Source organism: Dipodomys merriami, unplaced genomic scaffold, assembly GCF_024711535.1.
Source record: "Dipodomys merriami isolate MVZ:Mamm:240054 unplaced genomic scaffold, mDipMer1.0.p SCAF_989, whole genome shotgun sequence".
Lineage (NCBI taxonomy): Eukaryota > Metazoa > Chordata > Mammalia > Rodentia > Heteromyidae > Dipodomys > Dipodomys merriami.
The window spans coordinates 1-8,330 of record NW_027206611.1 but is presented as its reverse complement, the minus strand read 5'-3'; positions in this window follow the sequence as shown (position 1 = coordinate 8,330).

The following is an 8,330-nucleotide window of genomic DNA, read 5'->3' as shown; positions in this document are numbered from 1 at the left end:
ATAATAATTCAAACAAGCCAGACCCAAAGAATCAGAGGCTACATGTTTTCACTCATTTGGAAAAACTAGAATATGTCTAGGATATTCACAGTAGCTCAATAGCAATATGCATATCACCATATAAAATGATGCATATCGAAATGAGCTCCAAGAAATGGATACAAGATGATTGTATAGTGAATTGTTTTTAGTTATTTCTATTTAGTTTTTCCCCTTTGGTTTATTTCCTGTACTCACTGTTTTTTATTTCTGTACCCTTTGTCTTATACATGTTAATCTGATTTAGGGAAAGGAAGGAAAATCACAGAAATGGTGGGACAAAGATTAACCAAAGCAACAGTGATATTCACTAGACACTATGTTAGAAATAAATGTTACAACTTTGTGGGAGTGGGATGTCAGGGTTGGGGGAAGCAGAAAAAAATGAGGAAGGGGTAACACTGTTAAAAATGTACTCATTTGGGCTGGGAAGGTGGCTCAATGGTAGAGTGCTTGCCTTACATACATGAGGCCCTGGGTTCGATTCCTCAACACCACATAAGCAAAAAGAAAAAAGCCGGAAGTGGCGCTGTGGCTCAAGTGGTAGAGAGCTAGCCTTGAGCTGAAGAGCTGAGGGACAGCGCCCAGGCCGAGTTCAGGCCTCACGACCAGACCAAAAAAAAAAAAATGTACTCATTACTTATGTAACTGTAACTTATGTAACTGTATATCACCTTCATAATAAAAAACAAAACAATACAAGAACTCATCCAAATACAGAAAATTAGAGACAAAAATGAGACAACACAACAGATATAAGCAAAATTAAGAATGTTATAAGAGAGTACTTTGAAAATCTTATGCCAATCACCTGAAGAATCCTGGGGAAATTCATGTTTTCCTATACTGGATCTGAAGCAAGAAGTAACACATAAGAAGAAATGAAAATGAAATGTCAATAAACCACTTCCCATTCCAGAAAAATCTATGACTCAATGAATTTACCATGAAATTAAGGCCTGCAAAGAACTTACAATACACAGTTATAACTCTTCAATGGAATAAAAAGGGAAATGGAATTATCAATCACATTCTATGAAGCTAGAATTAGACTCTTCTCCAAATCACATAGGGACTCACCAAAGAAAGAGAACTATGAACCCAACTCTTTGATAAGCGATGATGCAGAACTTCTTAATAAAATTCTCACCAACTAATTTCAGCAACTAACAAAAAAAATAATATTGTATGATCAAATAGGATTCATCCTAGGATACAATTGGATTCAATATTCTTGTCAATAATCATAATACAAACCATCAGCAGAATCAGGGACAAGAAACACATGATCGTCTATAGGGATGAAGTAATAGCTTTTAACAAGCTCCAATACCCCTTTATGATTATCTGAGAAGCTAGGAATGCATGGAACATTCCTCAATATATTACAGAGTATATATATGACAGATAATTAGCATTTATCTAACAGTGGAAGCATGAAGACATTAAAATCAGGAATGAGACAAGGATGTCCATTCTCTCTACTACTCTTCAATAAGGCAGTGGACTTTCTAGCAAGAGCAATAAGCAAGAGAAAAACATAAAGGGGATCCAAATAGGGAAGATGTAAAACTATCCCTTTTTACAGATGAAATGATCCTGTATTTAAAGGACCCTATAGCTTCCTCCTTCAAGTTACTAAAGGTGATGCTAACCTTCAGCAATGTAGCAGGGTATAAAAACCACAAGAATCAGTAGTTTTTCTGTGTTACCATCAATGGGAAGATCCATGCTGAAATCCAAAAAACAACCTCATATATATTAGCCTTAAAACCAAATCAAATCTAAACTAAACTAAACAACAACAACAAAACTAGGAATTAATTAAAGTAAAATGTGAAGGACCTCTATTGTAAAAACTTTAAAAATCTAAAAAGGGAAATTAAGGAGACTCAAGGAAATGGAATATCTTTCAATGCTCCTGGTTGGAAGAATTTACATGATGAAACTGCAATGCGGCCCCCCAAAAATTGACAATGCAATAGTCATCAAAATCCCAACTATATTGTTCAATAAAGTAGAGAAAGCAATCCAAATTTAATATGGAATTACTAAATTATAGATGAAACAGAAGGCTTAGAAATGAATTCATTTGGAATTACTAAATTATAGATGAAACAGAAGGCTTAGAAATGAATTCATGGGCCTATCATGATCTAACACACACACACACACACACACATACATACACACACACACACACACACACACACACACACACACACACACACACACACACACACACACACACACACACACACCACACACACAGTGGAATTCTACTCACCCATCAGAAATGACTTTTCACCAGTCTTAAGGAAAATGAAAGGCTTGGTAAAATTATACTAAGAGCAAAGAGAACAGAATGGAGACTCAGAGTAATATAAGTTTCATGGATTCATTCATTTATGTTAGCTAGAAGGTGCCCACAAATCTACAAGTAAACAAGACTGATTCTACCTCGTCCCAGTTAGAATGGCCATTATCAAGAAAACTAACAATAGCAAATGCTGACATGGATGTAGCCAATTGGGAACTCTATTACACTGTTGGTGGGAAATTAAACTTGTTCATCCACCGTGGAATGCAGTACGGAGTTTACTGAAAAGACTAAATATAGATCTTCCTTAAGACCCAGTAATTCCCCTCATCAGCAGTCATTCAATAAATAACAAGCAAGCTCACATGAAAGCTATCAGCATAACCATGTTCAGGGCCCAGGCCCAGTGTTCAAGGACTGGAATAAAAGTTACCACTTCTGGTATTTGTTTTTAAAAATATGAACTTTTGACATAAGGAACCAAATCATTCTATTTGCAGTAGCTAGGATAGGACTTAAATGTTGTGGGTGATAAAATGGCTTCTTTGTTGAATGTTAGGAAAAGATGTAGGCAGTCCAAGAAAAGGGAGATTTCTTTTGTTGTTGGTCGAGGGGCTTGGAGTCTGGGCTTGGGCACTGTCCCTGAGCTCTTCAACTCAAGGTGATTTCTCTACCTCTTGAGCCACAGTGCAACTTCTGGTTTTCCTGTGGTTAAATGGAGATAAGAGTCTCTGGGACTTTCCTGTCCAGGGGGCTTGGAACTGCTGTCCTTAGATCTCAGCTTCCTGAGTAGCTAGGATTACAGTTGTGAGCCACTGGCACCAGACTAAAAATGGAGGGATTTTAGAAAAGAAAGTCCACCTCTTTACCTGTGTCTAAACCTCAGTTATCACTATTAGAACACTTCATCCTCAACTCATTTCACCAGACATTTGTAAATTTTCTCTTTCTCTTTATGTAGGAGTACTGCAGTCAATATCAACTCAGCTGTGGGACTGGATCAATTGTATGTTAATTGCTAGCACCTAAATCAAGAACTGTTACATCAAAACAAATGAACCACTCACTTGGAATAATTGTATTCTTTTTATTACAAATCTGTGCTTTATCAATTCCTAATGTGATATTGGACATCCTAACAGGGTGATGACATTTTCTTTCTCTTCAGCAATTGTCCTTCTCCCACATGTGTTCAAATATTTAAGATTTCAAAGATTTCTATTGATAATTCATTAAGCTGACCTCTAAGATAATGTGCATTTCTGGAATTTGGTCTGCTGTCTTGTTCTTACATGCACAGGCTTTCTATGATTTATTTGTTCTACAAGGAATTCTACTTTCCAATCTTTGTGTGATCAATTTTAGTCCCTTTCATCAGTCTTTCTGACTCTCTCTCAGGAGTCTCATTTGAGTCTGTCTCATAAAAAAATATATTAGTTATCAGCTAAATGACTCTCAATTTCTGTTTCTGGCCTGACTTCATGTAGGCTGTGATAGCAACCCTGACTGGCTGTGCTTACTGCAGTGTTTTTTGTTTGTTTTGTTTCTGGCTTTGTTTTGTTTTGTTTTAAAGGTCTAGGATTACTATTCAAGGTAGTAGCTTTTCTGGGCCCCTGTGATCCCCTGGCCTAGAGTCAATGAGTTAAGATGATTGCTAATTGTAGAATACACTTTGAATTATTACATTAATTCACAGAATTAAAACAGTAATAATATATTATTTGTTTAAATTCTGCTTCTCAATTTTACAATTCATGATATATATTAGTAAAATTAGATTCACTTTCTTCTTTTCTATAGCTGCTAAAAGTAAAATTACATATTAAACATTCAACATTAAGAAATCAATAATAAGTAACCTATTATTAAAATGATATAGTACTAAACTGTGATTTGAATTATAGTTCTAACAAATTGTGATGTAAACAACAATTAATAGAATTATGGGTAATATTTTTTAAACTTACCAGCTTTTTATTTGTTTCCTAATTGTCTCATTTGTAATTTTTGGTCCAAGCTGTCTCTTCATCCTTATTGTTTAGTTTTCTATTTTATCTCTACTGGTTTGTATGTTGTTTTCCCTTTTTAGTGACTGACATGAGGCTGAAAATCTGTATGCTAGTTAATTACTTCCTATGCTAAAGTAAAATTATTGTTCTCCACAGCTGTTCTACTCTTTGTATAGTATTTTCCCCAGTCCCATATCCTGTATTGCTGCTCTCATGTATTTTATTGTATTTTTATTGTGAAAATACCATACAGACGGGATACAATTACATGGGCAAAATAATGAATACATTTCTTATTAAGCATTGTTGCCTCCTCCTTTGTTTCCCCTTCCCATCCCTTCTTTATTTTACTTTTTATTTAAATTTTACTGTCAAGGTAATGTACAGAGGGGTTATAGTTACATAAGTAAGGTAATGAATTTATTTCTTTTCTAATTTGTTATCCCTTCCCCCATTTTTCTCCCTCTTCCCTCCCAACAGCCCCTCCAGATTATTTCCAACATATTGTCTTCTGTGTATCACTGTTGCATAGGTTCCCCCTTTGTCCTTTGCCTCATCATTTTTTTCCCTTTCCCTTCCCTAGTTCAGATTAACATATTTACAATAACCAGGGTATCAAAATCAAATACAGTGACTACAGGGGATACACCATAGGTGGGGAAAACACAAAAGGATAAAAAGAAATCACGCAATACATTAAGAACAAAAACATCAAAGAACATGTCTTGGAGTTCATTTCACTTAGAATCACCTTATACAATCATATGTACAGAGCTATAGGGCTATTCTGCTCATTTACTAAGATTATCCTTGATGTACACAATAATGCTCCCCTATTACTTAGTAATCCCACTGCTGGGCATTTAACCAGGTGGCCACAAGCAAGGCCACACTAAAGCTACCAGCAAAATTATGTTTATCACAGTATTATTTACCATAGCTAAGATATGGAATCCATCCAGATGCCCCTCAGTAGATAAATGGATCAAGAAAATGAGACACACACACACACACACACACACACACACACACACACACACACATGCGGAATACTATGCTTTCATCAGAAAGAATGATACCACCTCATTTGTAAGGAAATGGAAGTTCTTGGAAAAAATTATATTAAGTGAAGTAAGCCAGACTTAAAGAAACATAGGTCCCACGGTTTCCCTTATTTGTAATAATTAGTTTACACCAAGGATAATCTCATGTCCTATGTTGAGCATACAACATTATTGCTATATTGTTTGTTATTATTTCTGCAAACAGGCAGGTATATTTAAAGAATTATGTTCATCTTATCCATTACTGGAGGAAGAGCATCCAAAAGAGCAACCCCTACTAGGAAGAACAACTCCTACTTATTTAGCTTCATTCCTATGTAAGGCCAGTGTTGTCCCCTGTATCCTCATGCTGTACATTACAACTCTATACCGGTTCATCCTGTATATCTACTATCTTCTACATTGTGACCTAAATGCCCCAGCAATTCCACTTTGCTTTACTTTTCAAAAAATTTCACTCTTAATGTTTGAGGTTGATGTGTGTGTGTGTGTGTGTGTGTGTGTGTGTGTGTGTGTGTGTGTGTGTGTGTGTGTGTGTGTGTATTCACAAAAATCAGAAGACAACATTTTTCCTCATTTACAATACATCTTTCAGGTTATTATAAGTTGTGGCTAATGGGAGAAGTCTCTTGCTATTTTAAGGATGAAACAGAAAAATATATTTGTGCATGCACCACAGTTGTTTATTAGTCTGTAGTTGAACACTGAACCTCGATTTATATCTTGGCTGTTGTTGTGAATAATGTGAATAACAATGAACTACAGATATATTTACGAGTTACCCAGAGAGAAATAATCACATGATTGGTGGGTCAGATGATATTTCAACTTTGGATTTCTTTAGAAAACTGCATACTACTTTCTACAAGGAGAGTATTAACCTGTATTTTGACCAAGAGTGTAGAAAATTTCCTTTTCTCCACACTCTCACCAGCCAACATTATTACCTTTTGAGTTTTTTTAAAGGGCAGGTATTTACTGTGTGCAATACCCAAGATGACCTCAGACCCAAATCCTTTTACTCCAACCTCCTAAAAGCTTCGAATTACAAGCCTTTACCACCACACCTGGTTCCTTTGATTTTTTTTGATAAGAGTTATAATAGTTATGAAGTAGTATCATAGTAATTTTGAATTGCATTTCTCTAATGATTTTTGTTTACAAAACATTAAGCCAGCATAGAAGTTGTATTAAACACAACTTTGTAAACCCACTGGCAATTTTCAGAGCTTTTTGGTAAACATGTCTATTCAGAAATTTTGACAATTTTTAATCAAGTTTCTTGTTAATCTCATCTTTAATCTCTGTACAAAATCAATAATTAATTCAAGGTAGTAGAAAGGAAAAAATAAAGCAACTCCTAACATTTTTCAGTTTTCAATAACATGATATTGCTTAAATCATTTTCTGTTAATGCTTGAGACTATATAACTCAATTTAGTTAGACCTTATAAAGGCTATGTATTTTATTTTATGTTGATTTTTCTTTCCAAACCCTGCATGACTAATTTCCCTTGGTTTCTTTCTGTCTCATGTAGTTCAGATTTCAAACTGAAGAATAAATGGAAGGAAGCAAAAAAAAAAAATACAGTTCCTCTCATCTGATGATGCCTCTACAAGAATGAGGAAAGACCTATGATAGAATATCAAAAAGACAATTCATTCTTCTAGGTCTTCCTTATCTTTGTGATGTAACTTAAATGATGTAACTTAAATGGAAGGAAGCAAACCAAAAACTTAGTTCCTCAAATCTGATGATGCCTCTACAAGAATGAGGAAAGACCTATGATAGAATATCAAAAAGACAATTCATTCTTCTAGGTCTGCCTTATCTTTGAGATGTAACTTAAAAGATGTAAAACACAATATACTGCTCAGATACTTTTGTTTTATCAGTTTTGTACATTTTCTTTTGGACTTCATCTCAGTCTACAACATTCCTTCATTATTATGTGCCTGATATTTTTACACTAACAAGACTTAAAATAACCAGTTTGATTTACAGCATGAGAAGTTATCTACCCGGCTTCCTTGGAAGTAGAGCATGATTAATAGATAACATTGCTCACTACATGTAATGGTTTCTGTAATACTTATGACATTCTATTTAGTATTTAAAAAAAAACTTCTGGCTAAACTCAAAGCTCATTCATAGAAGTTTATGTTAAGTATTTTACAAGTTTTATTTCTCTTAATTCTTAAGATAACATTTGCTATAATGCTAATGTTATTACTATTTTAGTGTTGGGAAAAATTGTAATTAAAGGCACTAAGTGCATGGCCCAAAGACACACAGTGAGGAAGGAAACGAGTCAAAGTTTCCAAAAGTCTTTCAGCAATACACAAAAGGTAGGTAAATTCTTTCCATTCTCTTACACTCTCAATTCAATATTCATATTGTCCAAGAAATTATAGCATAGCAAATATTGCCCATGGTGATTGTTTTCTATCACATTTTGTCTCCAACAGAGACTATGTTGGTGACATTGGGTTATCATGCACAGAGCTGAGCTTCTAAATTGAGGTCCAAAAAGAGACAAATTTCTTCTGTCCCACAGTTCCAGTTTCCTTTTTTAAAAAGTACCAAAACTTTTAAATATCATCACTTACTGTCTTTTAAGAATCCAAAAATGAAATAAATTCACACTTAATCAATCCAAAATGCTTTAAAAGTAGGAGATAATAAAACAGGCCCCCATGAAGTAAATTTTCTTCTACTTTTAAAATTATTCTGAAAGCCTTGTATTGGCTAGTCACATCTGTAATCCTATCTACTCAGAATAGCTACTCAGGAACCTGGGATTTGTGGATAACCATTGGAAGTCAATCAGGGCCAAAAAAAAAAAAAATCATGAAATTATTTTTCAGACTTTTTAATGAACTAGCAAAGACCCAGGA